The sequence below is a fragment of the Emydura macquarii genome, unplaced genomic scaffold, assembly GCF_026122565.2.
Source record: "Emydura macquarii macquarii isolate MOO-44397 ecotype Brisbane River unplaced genomic scaffold, CSIRO-AGI_Emac_v2 contig_2897, whole genome shotgun sequence".
Classification (NCBI taxonomy): Eukaryota; Metazoa; Chordata; order Testudines; family Chelidae; genus Emydura; species Emydura macquarii.
In genome coordinates this window covers 23,464,182-23,481,178 of record NW_027133034.1, presented here as the reverse complement: position 1 = coordinate 23,481,178, position 16,997 = coordinate 23,464,182, and the positions used below count along the sequence as shown (strand labels likewise).

General features: G+C 39.2%; 1 long non-coding RNA gene across 1 annotated transcript in view; it reads left to right on the top strand.

Annotated features, from left to right (window-relative positions):
- The first annotated feature begins 737 nt into the window (after nucleotides 1-737).
- Nucleotides 738-16,997, top strand: part of LOC137166953 (uncharacterized) — a 45,108-nt gene continuing 28,848 nt past the window's right edge. The window contains exon 1 of the long non-coding RNA XR_010923898.1: nucleotides 738-841. This is a non-coding gene — a long non-coding RNA (uncharacterized lncRNA). The remainder of the gene's footprint in view (nucleotides 842-16,997) is intronic.

Here is a 16,997-nt window from a genome sequence, read left to right as displayed (position 1 = left end):
AGGGATAACTGAACTGAATCAATGCAGGTATTAAAAAAAAAATGGGAGAAAGAACTGATGTTTAAGGCAGATCAATAGAATAAAATCCTGATTCTTACAGAAAAAGAAGCAAAAATGAAACAATTTAAATTTCAACTCAGTTCTTATTAGATGCAAACTTGGCTATTAATATTATGGACAATGAAAAAATCTACTCCACATTCATAAAATCCAAGTAATTGGATTCTATGGCTGTCATTTTAAAAAAAAGAAAAAAAAGGGAAAGGGGGCAAAAAAAAAAAAAGCTTGAGTCCATTCAGGGGCCTCAGCAAGTGACCAGGAAGGAGTTGAATACCCATCAGTGCACCATTAAGCTGTATAAGAACTACTGTGTGTTCAGCACTAGCGCTGGGGGGAATTTTTCTGATGAATATTCTATTTGCTGAAAAATGCCATTTTGGTTGACCTAAAACTATTTGCAAATTTGACTCAATTAGTTTCACCTGGGAAAAATGTTTCCCAGGCCAACTTCAGCAAATGGTGTATCTTCAAATCTTTTCTCTGCCTGAGTCAGAGGAGGGATTTGAATCCACATTCCCTACCTACCAAGTAAATGCCTTAATCACCGGGCTCTGGAGTCATTTTTTTTCTCCCTCCCTCTCTTTCTCTCACTATGATTATTTAAGTATTTATACAAAGTGGAACAGCTGCACCAGAAGAGACTGAGTGTAACCCAACCACCCCTCTTTTGATTAACCTATAACCTGGTGGTTAGACTCCTTACTTGAGGCAGAGAAAGAGAGCTGAATTCAACCCCCCTAGTTCAGTGTATGGATTTAAAAATAAGTCTTCCACATCCTAGGTAAGTACCCTTATTACTTGTCTGAAGGTTAAAAATAAATACACATACAGATGTGTCAGCTTGCTGAAGCTGACTGGAATAAAGCATTTCATACAACCTGAAAAGGACTTTTCTGACTTGCTGACAATTTTCAAATCAAACTGAATATTTTTTTTCTGATTTTTCAGTTTGCTGGCTGAACTGAAAATCAATTGTTATTACTTAACCTAGCTCTTGCAATTCAGGCCACTTAGTAAGATGCTTAAATATGGGTTTAGTAGTTGTGGTGATTTGTGGAATTGGTCTATGTATAGTTCATGAATTCTAGTTTGAGATTATGAACTCTCTGAATATATCTTTTGAAAAACAACAAACCCCATTTGGAATGTGGGACTGGTCTGTATCTTCTTTGTATCCTTTTACCTCCATCTTGGGATGAAATTCCAAGAGACTGACACACAGGGAACAACAGAGGGCCATTAAACCTTGATAGTCTTCCAGTCAAATGGATGAAAAAGGTGGCTAGACCAAGACAACCAGTCTACATGGGTAGGCTAGTTACTAAGCAACGGATCACCTGGTGGGGGACTTGGATCATCTGACAATGCTGATTAGGAGTCACCTGATCAAGAGGACTGGAGGTTATAAAAGAGAGGTCTCTTACTGACCATTCTGGAGCAAGGAATAGAGGGTGGGTTTTTTTTTTTTTAATAGCTAAGAAGTCTCGCATGACTAGCTGAGGAAGCTGGTTGGCAGAGAGATGGCAGACTCCATTTTCTGGAGAAGTCATGAGAAGAGGTTTGTGGAGAGGGGACTTGGAATCCTGAAAGGAAACACCCAAATCCTGGAGAATGTGCCAGAGTAGTGAGGAAACTGAGGCAGGGAATGGTGTATAGGTATTATTGATTTGTCTAGAGCAATATCTTTCTTGTGCTGTCTAAAGTAAAGAATGATTGATTTTTAGAAACTTTTGCATAGTCTGTATATGTTGAGCTTCAACTATCACGTGTCCCTGGAGAGGTAAACAGTAATCCAGAGCTCCTACCAAGTTGGAGTTCTGGGAAAGAGTGTGCTTAAGTAACTGGTGTGTCTATAAGGGGTCAGCACTTGTCCTGGGGGTTTAGGATAGCTGGACCCTGATAGCCTATTTCTGTGAAAGGGTAACCGAGAAAGAGAGAGAGCACAATTCCTGTATACCGGCTAAGAGGACAGGAAAGAGAGTGTTCCAGACTTCTCCAGACCACTGGACACTTAAGATCACATGGGTCTTGAGTGCTGGGACTCAACAGAGCAGCTTAGTGCATGTTCAGAGGTGAAGCATTATCAGTGCTGTTACAGTAGTCTGTCTACGTTCTTGTTTTTGAAAACCTTGACCCAGTTGCATGTATCTGTGTGTTTGGGGTTGTGGGGAGGAAGGCATGTTGAGAAGGTGACATTCTAGGAGACAGTGTATTGAAGGACTGGGAATACGAGGACTGCTGATGAACACAGCTTAGTTTAGCCAAAAAGTCTAGTAAGGGACAGCCTAGCTGCTCATCCCTTCGATAATAATGAAGGGTGGCACTGAAAAAGTAATTAAACTGAGTCAAAAATAGTCAAACTAGAAAGATTTCTATTTTATAATTTGCATACTGTATAAATATACTAACTAGACTCACTTTAAAAGAAGTGTACAAGGGCAAAGGGAGTGTAAATAAATTAGTGAAATATAAGGGCAGGTACCAAATTATTAGTATGGGAGTAACTAAGTTAATACCCGTGTTAAGTTGTTGTGCATGCCCAGTGTGAACTAGAAGGTTCCAGATGACTGATGACTCAGTGTTCATATGGTTAATAAAAGTGCCATTTGAGCCTTCTTCTTTACCAGTCTCCAGTGTGAGTGCTGACTAAACATTACAGATACCACAGTTGGAAATAACCATATCAACCATATCAAGTGTTTTACACTCTGATGCTGAATCTCATCCTGTTTACTGGAGTACTCCTTGAGCAGCACAACTAATTGTTGCTTTGTACACTGGGCTTGTGGCAAAGCTACCATTGAAAATTGTGTCCTTTCCCTCTCCTTATACGTCTTTCATTTGTTTAGATTATGCACTCCGTAGAGCAGCGTCTGTCTTCCTGTGTTTGCAAAGTACTTCACACACTCTGATTACTACTAGAATATAAATAAGAATAACACAAACAGGGAAACCACTGTTCCATAATGCAGTACAAATTAATGATTTGTTGTTTACTAATGTCATTTCAGAAGCAAGTGCTCCATTTCCACAATAAACATTATTTAAACATCAACTCCCAGTCACGTCTAAATTCTTATGCGAATTATCTCATGGGCAAGTTAAGGCCTGTGGAGGGTGCACCGAGGATGCACCAAGTAAATAGGATTCCAGATGGAAATAAAAGCCAGCCAGTGCTTGTAGATCTCATTGGAAGACTGAGGCCTGAGATAAATGTCTAAGTATGTCCTTGTCTTAAGAAATGGTTAGCTGGAGAACATGCAGGGTATTTCAGCTCTGTTGTCTCTTGTTTTCCTCTTTTTGAAGAAAAAGTAATGAAAGCAGAGGACATAAACAAAACAAGGATTTATTTTAAAAAATCCACAACTTTTTTCAAGTCTGCTTCAAGGGGACTTAGAGAAAACAAATGTCAACCATCCAAAAATGAAATAAACAAAATGCCTGCCAATAATGGCAAATGTTCAAGTAGAAAAAATACATTCATTTAATTAATAATGATGGATTTGTAATCCAGCAGTTATTCCAATGTGATTAATTTTGGGTCAACTCTTAAGCTTTCGAAAGTAGTCAGTTCACTGCATCATAAAAGAAGCCACTTCCGAGCCAGATTCAGTGTGTTATCAACTTAACAGACCATAATGTTAAACAACTTACTTTCCAAAAATTACTTTGTAATTATAGAGATAACATTGAACATATCTGAAAATGAATTTTATTATCATTAAGTGAATATCCCCATGATATATTTTTTTAATTTACAATTCTTTCTGCTGATCCATGACTCTGCATTATCAATTAGCACACTTTACTGAGGCACAAACCAGATAGAATTAGCTTTTGTTAATGGAAAAATTGAACTACTATAGAACGCTACCTAGCACACGAACATTAATTAAAATGCATTGAAAAATAATTTTTGGGAACTTGTTGATATTTAGAAAAAAAGCAACCAAAAAGAAACTCCAGATTGTCATGTCTGGAAACCCTCAGGAAGATAGAGTATTCTAGACCCCCCTTGCTTGCTGAGTTTGGATTAATAATACAAGATAACTCCACAGGTATTAGGGGGGTAAAATAACATGACATCTTATACTTTAAGATCCCTGGATACAAGTATATTGAGTGACAACATAGAAACATTTTGTCATTAGAACAATGATCAGAGGGCAGAACCTCATTATTTAGCTGCTACTTAAAGCTCATTATTACCCCTTCCCTACATGTCATATATATCCTATCCCTGAACTATTTTATCTTGAACTTGGCTACAAGAAGGAAAAGCTGTTATCCACAACACTAAAATATTGCATTTATATAATGTCTGGGAGTAAGTAAGCCAAATCTTTGGAGTCTGGCATGCCAGCTGTTGGTCCACTTGTTGGCAACTGAAGGTCATGTGTTTTAATACCTGACAATCTCTCACTGTTTCTCCATGTCACCTACAAGTCTAATTTATACTATTCGCTACAGGAAATCTCAAATTTTGGTTATAAATTTTAAAACTTTTATGAGACAGAAGAAAAGTTCAGACTAAACACAGTTCAGATGCTTTTAAACCTTCACAACATTTTACAAAGCTAATTTATGTCTTAACCTTACCATACTTTCAATAAAACTCCCCATAGCAATGGCTCATGCACTTGCAGAGAAATGGGTCTGGATCTGAGCTTTGGATCATATTGTTTTTCCATTTAAAAAACAAATACTTTATCATAACCATAACCAAGTCACGATGCAAAAGTGTTGGGTCTGATTCTCCTCTCACACTTGTTTAATTTTCTACTCCTGATTTATACTGGTGTGAGTGAGAGTCCAATTTGGCCCAACATGTCATTAAATGTCTTTAGGGGTTAGGGTATTTTTCCACACAACTTTCTAATGAGAACTTCTTGGGCATACACTATCCCTAAAGCCCTCTGGAAACCATGAATTTTGTCAGATAAAAGATATGTGGTTTTACACCTCTCTTCTACAGCACTGACTTAAAATATTCATGAGTATGTTTAAGATTTTGATAATATACTAAGCTTCAAAGATAACAGCACAATGCCACCAGGCTCCTCCAACCTGGAGACTAATAGCTGATTCTGCAAGATATGAAAAAAATGAATTCCTCTGTATTAAGAACCAATATGGTACACGGGATGTGAAAAGTAGATTCTTTCAGCTCTGTATTGTTAATGCTGCCTGTCAAGTCTTTGTGCAGGAGTGAGTGTGTATGTGTGTAAAATCAGTGTACTTAAATTTGTCATTTAGATTTAAACTAGAACACACACACACATTTAGCTCACTTTTCCTTTTAGACTACTGCAGTAAAGCACAATGAGAACTGATTAGCTATCAACTTGCTACTGAGTTCTCAGAAAAGGCTCTCAGTAATGTTTTTGTTCTGATTCATAGTATTGTTCTCTTAATTTGGTCATGATAGAACAACAATTATTGAAAATTATATTTTAATAGTATTTTTGTTTTTTGCTGTTTTTGTTTTTTCTTCTCTTTTCTGTATGGTGGTCTCATTTTAATGCATCTTAGGAGAGCAGAAGAACTAATTCACTTTTTGACAGGAGGAGAGCAGTAAGAAATGAATAGGGCAAAAGGCTTTCTTCCTGATGTATCAGAAGCATGACACCAAATACATTCACCAGAGGTTAATCTGTGGAGCCAGTCATCTCTATTTACTTCAGTGGGGTTAGTCCACAGATATGCATGGCTCACTTTTTAGATGGGCAGTTTACAAATGTTTTATTTTGGTTTATAGGACAACGAATGCAAACCGTGTTTAAAATATGCAACTCTAACAAACCTAACCCTCCTTGATGAGTTGAAGAGGTTAATTTTGCCTTTCTCAGTCTGTGTACATCATGGCAGTTGAAATTCAATGTTGATAAGTGCAAAGTAATGAACATTGTATGCATAGTTGGGATTATGTTTTGCAAAATGATGGGGTCTAAATTAGCTGTTAACACTCAAAGAGTAGTTCTCTGCATATTGAGCTGATGTTTTCAGTGGCAATCAAAAAAGTTAAGACTGCAGGGAACCATTAGGAAAAGGATAGGTAACGAAACAGAAAATATAATGCTGCTGTATAAATCCATGGTACATACCCACACCTTAAATACTGCATACGGTTGTGGTCACCCCATCTCAAAGATATTAGACTTGGAAAAGGTGCAGAGAGAGACATTGAAAATGATTAGGGGTATGGAACAACTTGCATATGAAAAAGAGATTAAAAAGACTGGGATGATAAACTGAGAAAAGAGACGAGTAAGGTAGGGTATGATAAAGGACTCTGAATGGTATGGAGAAAGTGAATAAGGAGTGTTAGAATCATAGAAAACAAGGGTTAGAAGGGACCTCAGGAGTTCAACCCCCTGCTCAAAGCAGGACCCCAACTAAGCCAGCCCAGCCAGGTCTTTGTCAATTCTCACCTTAAAAATCAATAAGGATGGAGATTCCACCAACTCCCTAGGTAACCCATTCCAGTGCTTCACCACCCTCCTAGTGAAAAACTTTTTCCTAATATCCAACCTAGACCTTCCCCACTGCAACTTGAGATCACTGCTCCTAGTTCTGTCATCTACTACCACTGAACAGCCTATCTCCATCCTCCCTGGAACCCCCTTTCAGGAGGTTAAAGGCTGCTATCAAATCCCCCTTCACTCTTCTCTTCTGCAGACTAAACAAGCCTAGTTCCCTCAGCCTCTCTTCATAAGGCACGTGCTCCAGCCCCCTAATAATTTTTGTTGCCCTCTGCTGGACTCTTTCCAATTTGTCCACATCCTTTCGGTAGTGGGGAGGTGAGCCAAAACTGCATACAATACTCCAAATGAGGCCTCACCCGTGCCGAATAGAGGGGAATAATCACTTCCCTCAGTCTTCTGGCAATCCTCCTACTTATGCAGTCCAATATGCTATTAGCCTTCTTAACAACAAGGGGACACTGTTAACTCTGATCCAGCTTCTTGTCCACTGTAACCCCAGGTCCTTTTCTGCAGAACTGCTGCCTAGCCAGTCGGTCCCCAGTCTGTAGCACTGCATGGGATTCTTCTGTCCTAAGTGCAGGATTCTGCCCTTGTCCTTGTTGAACCTCATCAGATTTCTTTTGGCCCATCCTTTAATTTGTCTAGGTCACTCTGTATTCCATCCCTGCCCTCCAGCATGTCTATCACTCTTCCCAGCTTAGTGCTATCTGCAAACTTGCTGAAGGTGCAATCCACCCCATCCTCCAGATCATTAATGAAGATGTTGAACAAAACCAGCCCCTGCACGAACCCCTGGGGCACTCTATTTGTTACCGGCTGTCAACTAGACATTGAGTTGTTGATTGCTACCCTTTGAGCCTGATGATCTAGCCAGCTTCTGTCCCTCTTATAGTCCATTCATCCAACCCATACTTCTTTAACTTGCTGATAAGAATACTGTAGGAGACTGTATCAAAAGCTTTGCTAAAGTCAAGGTATATCACATCCTCCGCTTTCCCCACATCCACAGAGCCAGTCATCTCATTACAGAAGGTAATCAGGTTGGTCAGACATGACTTGCATTTGGTGAATCCATGCTGACTGTTCCCAATCACCTTCCTCTCTTTCAAGTGCCTTAAAATGGATTCCTGGAGGACGTGAACCATGATTTTTCCAGGGACTGAGGTGAGACTGACAGGTCTGTAGTTCCCCATATCCATTATCTTCCCTTTGTTGAAGATAGGCACTATATTTGACTTTTTCCAATTATCTGGGACCTCCCCCAATCACTACAAGTTTTCAAAGATATAATGGCCAATGTCTCTGCAATCACATCAGCCAAGTCCCTCAGCACCTCCCTCAGCATCTGGCCCTATGGACTTGTGTATGTCCAGCCTTTCTAAATAGTCCTGAACCTGTTCTTTCAGCACTGAGGGCTGCTCACATCTTCCCCATTCTGTGCTGCCCAGTGCATTAGTGTGGGTGATGACCTTGTTTGTGAAAACGGGGGAAAAAAGCATAGCGTACTTCAGCTTTTTCCACACAATCTGTTACTAGGTTGCCTCCCCTGTTCTGTAAGAGGCCCATGCTTTCCCTGACCTTTTTCTTGTTACCCTTCATGTCACTTGCTAGTTGCAAATCCAGTTGTGCTTTGGCTTTCCTGATTTCACTCTTGCATGCTTGAGGTATTTTTATATGCCTTCCTAGTCATTTGATCAAGTTTCCACTTCTTGTAAGCTTCCTTTTTGTGTTTAAGCTCACCAGACTTCTTTGTTAAGCCATATTTACTATTCTTTCTGCACATCGGGATGGTTTGTTCTTGTGCCCTTGCTTACTCCTTCATGTAACAACAAGAACCAGGAGTTACCCGATGAAATTAATAGGCAGCAGGTTTAAACAAACCTAAAGAAGTCTTTCTTCACACAACACATAGTCATCTGTGGAATTTATTGCCAGGGAATATTGTGAAAGCCAAAAGTATAACTGGGTTCAAAAATGAATTATGGATGATAGGGCTATCTGTGGCTACTAGCCAAGATGGTCAGAGATGCAACTCCATGTGCCAGGTGTCCCTAAACATCCACCTGCCAGAAGCTGGGACTGGATGGATCACTCAAAATTACCCTGTTCTGTTCATTCCCGAAGACCGGATACTGGGCTAGATGGACCAATGGTCCGATCCAGTATAGCTATTCTTATGATACTAGGGAGGGGTGGAGGGAAGGAATATTTCTGATGTCCTTTTATGGACATAAGAAGTACTTTTATATAAGTCTCAAATTTAGTAGAATAAAAGGCATGTCATTCATTCAGTTGATCTACCAATATAAGAATTGTTGTCCTTGAAGTATGACTATATTTAGCAAACTAGGGGGAATCCTGAAGATTGGAACTGACATAACTGCCAGTCATACTACGTAATAAACCACTGTGATTATATTGCATATAATCAATATGGGCCAGCCTTGCAGTCTCACTGATATCAATGAGAGTTTTGTTTCAAGTACCACAGGATCTGATCAGTATTGGTATAACTTGTGGAAAATACTATAGTTTTATGGAAACAGTGATTTCACACACCACAGAAACATTTCATATATACAGTTTGAATATGCTACTTAGAAGGATGCATAAGTGATGCAAAAAGTATTAATAAAATAAAAGTAGATATGCATACACTATTAAACAAACACTAAACTTATAAAATCAACCACATTTTGAATATCCCATTTCCAATATGTACCTAATCATGACCTATTTTTTCTCCCTGTGATGGGGTGTGTGTGTGTGTGTGTGCGCGCGCGCCTCACATTAGGACCAAAAGGGTTAAACAGTTCTGGTCCCATGGGGCTCTATTCTACCACATCTGCACAGCCTGCTTCAGCTGGAAGAGGAGCTTACAAGAGAATCAGATAGTTCAGAAGAGGTCAGATAAGAGGGGCTCCTTAGTAAGGGTACACCAGGAGTCCTAGGTGTGCAAGCAGCAGCTACCTTGTGCTGTAAAGGATATGCCTTTCCTTAATACTAGGGAACCCTTTGCTTGAACTTCCGGTGGATTGTTTGCAAGGCTTTTTGACCACACCTTGGACTCTGAGACATTAACAGCTAATTTAGACCTCCCCCCGCCCCATCTTATTTTGCAAAATTTTGCAAAAGCCCTGGCTGGGATGATTTAGTTGAAGTTGGTCCTGCTTTGAGCACAGGGTTGGACTAGATGACCTCCTGAGGTCCCTTCCAACCCCAATCTTCAATGGGGATAAGAAGTCGGAAGTGGATCAGAGAGGCAGTCCTGAAGCATTCTGGAGCATTTGGTATCACTGCCACTTGTAGGGCCCTGGGTCAGAGCCTATTGGAGAGGGAGGGCTGGGACTTCTTTCACTACCGTGCTCTTCTGCTACATACCCCACAGATTAATGGGGGGATGGGCTGGAGATATTAAACCCTGAGGCAAGGATGTGCAACTTACAGAGGAATGGAGGGGGGCTGAAGGCCCTTTCTTGGACTGTATGTGTTCTGTTGGACTCTGTTACCTCGTACGGGGCAGACTCAGTTTGTGAGTTGGCCCCGGGGCTGAATCGCTTCTTACTGAAAGGAGGACCATTGTACTGTTAGAGTGGTGAGGGCAACCAGAGACACTGGAGAGCTGGGATCCACTGACCTAATCACCAGGCAGCACCACTGGTAAGCCCAGTCTCATCACAGTCCCTTTGGGAGTCTTAGGCCATTATACTGTACATTACACAGAATTAGCTGAACCCTGTGGTCATCATAGTTTGTCACTCCAAAACCATAGCCTAGGACCTGGTGTTGTCACTCAAATAGTTCCTTGTGAATAGTTGTAACTCAAATAGTTGTAACTCAAATAGTTCCTTGTGAATACAGGATATTGACAGGGGGCTGTACATCAGGCAGTATTCAAGTGTTTGCCTGAGGCCTTCACATAAACTTGGGGTCATTCCTCAGCTTCCACTTGGTCATATTGTCCCCAGATTTTGCTACTCCAGCTCTTGCTTGATTTAGAGTACATCACTGTTTCATCTGGGGTCAGTGCCTCAGATGATTTATTCTGAAGCAACCAGGTTCTCCAAGATCATTAGCATTCCTACCTTTTTGTTGCTCTGTAGCCTTCCATCATGGTTTTTAGGGTAAGAGATTTTCAGATGCAAAGGTCTTTCTGGAATTCCACCTCTTGGGTGGTGAGATGTGCACACACAGAGGCTGTCTTGGGTCATGTACCTGTTTTTGCCTCTTCTTTTTATTGAAGGCACCCCACGTCAATGACAGTGGTGCAAATTCTCATAAGACAGTATGGTGACAGTGGGGGCGGCGGTAAGTTTTAAAGTCCCTGTGATGATCCTACAGAACTGATTGAATTCAGTATGACTTTTGGGTGCATGGCTGAAGTGAGACTATATGGGGGGGAGGAGATGGGAAGACAGCACTCTGCAGAGTGAGACTTGCTTGGAGTGTTTTGGGGTCAGCTCTCCATTTTTGTGTTGGCCAGTTCCTGTAGCCTATGATTCCTGGAGTTGACTTTCTTTTTCAGCTTCTTGATGTGCTCTTTGAATGTCAGTGTTCTGCCTAGTATGGTGTGCAATGGTGATGTAAATCCACGGTAGTGATGCTGAAGCTGGTGGTGACATTACTCAGGTTTACACCAGTTCAACTGACAGCAGATTTTGCTCTTATATATATTTGTAATATTAGAAATGAACATCATCTAGCTTTTGGGGGGCTTTTTCTCTCCATTTTAAGTAATCATTTTATTACTATATTTTATAAATGACATCTCTAAACCAGCCAGCTGAACACATTGAACACACTTACATATATATTTACAGTATGTGCCTACTGTGAAACTGTAGAATAAAGCTGGCTACTTTACTGTTGTATTGATCTTGAGGGGTTTATTCACCAGAACTTGAATCCATTGCAAACAGCTTGCAGCATCTGCACTAGGACTAAAGCCAAAACCATAGCTGACTAAGGTTTGGAAAGGATGCAAGCAGTGAAACACTCAACTTACTCCATTCCGCTTCAAACTTCTTTCCATCTCAATGAATATTAACTGAGCCTGTTGCTTCATTTTGAGTCTTACAATGTAAAATGAATTATAAGTATATAATAATGCCTCTTATCTGATGAGAATAACTATAATCACCATAGGTATAGTTTGGGTATTCGTTTATAGCATTCTCACCTGTGACCTTTGGTGAGCAAATGAGGAATGAAAATTGCATAGCTGGACTAGAAGAGGCATGGCAGGGGAAGGAGCTAGCTCTGCAGCATGTCCTCTTGTCCTATTTCCTCCTTGGAAATCCAAATTCATGGCTACTGCCTGCACTTGCCCAGATTGTTCTACCCTCCAACCCATAAGACAAAAAGGAGTAAATTAATCAAGCAAACAAAACAATTGAAGGCTCCATTTGCATTAATGTACAGTGGTCACCCTCTCTTCCTGGGGGACCCTGCAGCCACAGTGGCTGTGCCATCAATGGCAACAGTACTCCTTGAAGAGTGATGTTGTCAAGGCTCAGCAATGAGTTGTGAGTGGTAGTGGCATGTAGCAGTGCAGACTTCCCCTTAGCTCCATGCAAATCAAAGGCAATCACTGGATTTGGATCCTCAGCCTCTTGCACAAAGGCTGTGGGAGGACAAACCATGATGGAAGACGAATGGGGAAACTGAGTTTAAATCGATTTCCACTTGCCTAGACAGGAATAAATTATATATAAGGATCCTTTGGCTTTGCTCCTTTCAGACATCAGATGACATATATAGGCTTAATGTTAGCCTTGGTGATCAATGGCCAAATAGCTTAAAAATGTAACGGTCTTACAAAGTACTTTGAACCTTCTTTCCATGTTCAGAGACCAGATACCATAATTTTCCTATATACATTCTGTTTCAGTAGAAAGATGGGCTAAAAGAAAATCCATCTCTCACACTTCAGACGATATTTTATTTAATCATAAATAACCACGGCCAAATGCTGCGCTCCTCCATGTGGCATGGAAGAGAGCACATTAAGCCTAGGACCTGTGGAAAGAAAATAACAGACTCTACTTTTCTTACATTTCCCACTACTCTCAATCCACTGCCAGCCAGTATTCATGAACAATGTGTATGTACAGACCTGTAGTTTGTTTTTCTTAAAGGCAGAGCCAATTGTAGGAGCTAATTTATCCTGAGATCAGTGAAGTTGGTGTCAGGATTCCCCCAAAGATTCACAGATTCTGGGGAAAATTCTACCTTCTTCCCCTGAAGGCACATACATATAATGTAATATTCACCCTAAATAAAATATGCATCTAGTCAGTTTAATGCACAATTAACATTTTAATATTCCTTAAGCAATTGGCAGAGAGAAATAATTACTTTTTTGCTAGACCTTTTTTTTTAAAAAAAAGAAGACTGTACACATTCTATTGCTATAGTTATTTTCTGACCATGGATGGATTAGAAAACCAGATTCTTTCAAGCGATCACATCTTTTACAAAACCACATTTTAAGATGGAACTGTAAAAAAGAGCACTGCAAAAAGCTATATTTCAACACACTGCAGCCAAATGACTACGTTCAGAATATTCAGTTTTGCAGCTCACTTGCATTTAAGTCTTGGCTGCTAGCTTAGGTACTCTAGTGTGAATCAGGAGTAGATCCACTGAAGTCCATGAATCTCTACAGGTATGAATTTGTAACCAAGAAAATAATGCTTCTCCATTGTAGTTGTAACTCTGTTCGGCAATGCAGAAATGTAGGACACAACGTGGAAGGAAAGATTTTTTTTTTTTTAAATAGTGAGAAAATTAATATTGCAAAAAATTTAAAATATTGATCATAAAATTAGTGATTTGCACAATCATTGGGACACAGACATCCCATCACACTCCCTCTGCAGAAAAGATGGATGGCAGAGGTGTGGTGGTGGTGGTGGTGGTGGTGGTGGGGGGGGCGGCGGCGGCTGTACCCTACACAAGAATCCCTTTGCAGAAATTATTCTGGAGCCATTAGCTGAAATTATGGCTGCTTTGTGCTGCTGGAGGGCACTGGCTCCTGGTTTCTAATTCAGCTAATGGTTTACGAACAAATTATTAGAGTATTTTGAACTAGCTCCAAATAAAAGTAAAATACAACTATCTGCAAGAAAAAGAGAAAATTGTATGTACAACAGGGGAGAAGTATGTATGGAACACCTTTTATAGCTATGTTCTTTTTCAGTTCTCAGTGTTAATGTCTATGTTCTCTCAAAACACTGACTCCAAATAGTATTTACGCCTTTAATTTTTTTCTGTACAGTGCCAGTTTAAGAAGTTACAAGAATTAAAAATTTCACACAACAGTTCATAATTTATTTAACTTCATTGCATCCTACAGCATTGATAGTTAATAATTTAGTTAAATATTTTAATTGTTCCCTTGTATTTTTTTTAACCTTTTTGCTTTGATTTTTCGAAGTGCATTCTTATTTATTACATGGCCCAAAATGCATTTGCTGAAAGGATTTTTCTAAAGTGTGGAACCAAACCTTTATTTTTGTTTTATTCTCTTTTTCTGATACATTTGAGTTACTTTTCTAATTCATGATTGTCAGAATCTGGGAAGAATTAAAGTAATTAAAGCTTACTAAGGCTGGATAAATCTTTATGCTAAAGCAACTCATAGGCTACAAAAACTGGATTAAAATAAAAACCAGTTACACATTTTTATTACCTCTGTCCCAACTGAAGCCATCATGCATAATGATGTGTATGGGTCAAACCAATACTTACTCATTTAGGTCCAGAGTCTGATATACTTATTTATAATGAATAGTACCTTATTACATGAACAGGTCTACTGAAGTCAATGGGACTACTCATGGAATAAGGAACTATTAGCCTTGCATAAGGATATCAGAATATGGCGCTTAGTAACGAATGGAGTGATTCTCCTGAACCTGGCTCTTCGTCCATTTAACACTGTTTTCTTCAACAGAAAAAAATGCAACAATGTAGAATATTTTGGTTTCAGAGAACGTACATTAAATACAAATCTGGGCATTCATGTGTGGCTGTCAGACACTATTGGAATGATAAATCTTTGTGATGAACTCTTGGGTCCAATAGTAATATTTTCCTAGCTATTATATTTGATTATCTGGATTTTTTCCATAACTGAATCATGGCCCTAATATGACTGTAATTGAAGTCAGTGGTAGTGTTTCTAATGGCTTCGTTGGGAGTTGGATCAAGACCTTTAACAAATGTCTCCCCAGAAGAGACAGTTACAATTAGGTCCTGAGCTAACTCTTCATTCCCTATGGTAATGTTTCTTCTCTGTTTTCTTTGTGCTTTGAAAACTCAGGTTTCATTTTTATGGATAAATTCTAAGCTACATGGTACTGCTGTCTAAAGAGGAAACACACTTTGAAAATTAAAATTTCTCCTGTCATCATCACGTAACAGGCTCCATAGTAACAAAACAAACAACAATAAAAGCTCTGGTATAATTTCTGCCCTGAGATACAAGCACACAGCTTCCATTGAAATCAATGTGGCTATACAGGTGCAACTGAAAGCAGAAGTTTTTGTATTTAGCCTCTTCTGATGAAATACATCCTAGAATATTTAAGGAGCTGACCAAGGAGATATCTGAGCCATTAGCAATTTATCTTTTTAAAAAAAAACAAAAAAACAAAAAAAAACTCACGGAAGAGATTCCAGATGACTGGAAAAGGGCAAATATAAAAAGGGGAATAAGGACAATCTGGGGAATTACAGACCTGTTGTCTTAACTTCAATAACGAGAAAGGTAATGGAGCAAACAATCAAACAAGCATTTTACAAATAACTAGAAGATAAGATGATAACAATCAGCATGGATTTTTCAAGAATAAATCATGTCAAACAAATGGAATAGCATTCTCTGACAGGGTAAGAAGCTTTGTGGATATGGGGGAGTGGCATATGTGGTATATTTTGACTTTAATAAGGCTTTTGATATTGTCTTTCATGACTTTCTCATAAACAAACTAGGGAAATACAACCTAGATGGATCTTCTATATGATGGGTGCATACCTGGCTGGAAAACTGTTCCTAGAGAGTAGTTTATCAGTGGTTCACAGTCAAGCTGGAAGGGCATATTGAGTGGGGTCCCACAGGGATCAGTTCTGGGTCCAGTTCTGCTCAATATCTTTATTAATGATTTAGATAATGTCATAGAAAGTACACTTATAAAGTTTGTGGACAATAGCAAGCTGGGAGGGTTGCAAATGCTCTGGAGGACAGGATTAAAATTCAAAAGGATCTCGACAAACTGGAGAAATTGTCTGAAATTAATAAGATGAAATTTGATAAGGACAAATGCAAAGAACTCAACTAAGGAAGGAATAATCAACTGCATACATACAAAATGGAAAATGACTGCCTAGGAAGGAGTACTGTGGAAAAGAATCTCAGGGTCATAGTGGATCACAAGCTAAATATAAGGCAACAATGTAACACTGTGCACACCAAAAAAAAAAAAAAAGAAAAAAGCAAATATAATTCCAGGATGTATCAGCAAGAGTGTTGTAAGTAAGACACAAGAAGTAATTCTTCTACTCTGCTCCATGCTGATAAGGCCTCAAATGGAGTATTGTGTCCCGTTCTGGGTACCACATTTCAGGAAAGATGCAGATAAGTTGGAGAAAGTCCAGAGGAGAGCAACAAAAATTATTAAAAGTCTAGAAAACATGACCTATGAAGGAAGATTGGAAAAAGTGGGTTTGTTTAGTCTGGAGAAGAGAAGACTGAGGGGGGACATACATTTTTCAAGTACATAAAAAAGTTATTACAAGGAGAAGGGAATAAAATTTGTTCTTGTTAACCTCTAAGGATAGGACAAGAAGCAATGGGCTTCCATTGCAGTGAGGGAGGTTTAGGCTGGACAGTTAGGAAAAACTTCCTAACTGTCAGGGTAGTTAAGGACTGGACTAAATGGCCTAGGGAAGTTGTGGAATCTCCATCATTGGAGGTTTTAAAAACAGGTTAGACAAACACCTGCCAGGGATGGTCTAGAAGATAATACTTAGTCCTGCCTTGAGTGCAGGGGACTGGACTATATGACCTCTCAAGATCCCTTCCAGTCCTATGATTCTGTGAAGTTTGAAGAATTGTTGAACAGAAAGCTGCAATACTTTTTAACTAAAATTACAAAGAGGCATAATGCTTTGTCACACAGATGTATAATTAAACTGGATTTAATTGCCATAGGATGTCATTGAGGCCAAGAACTTTAAAAGATCTAAAAAGGGACTGGATATTTACATAAATAGCAAGAATATCCAGAGTTATATTAACAACAAAATTAAAACCAATTATAATTTAACAAAAATGATAGCAAAAATTGTGGAAGGGATCTTAAACCTCCTGCTTCTAGGTTCAAGTTAATCTCTAACAGAGATCAAGATGAGACCTAATATGAGGTTAGTTTATCCCACAATGACCTG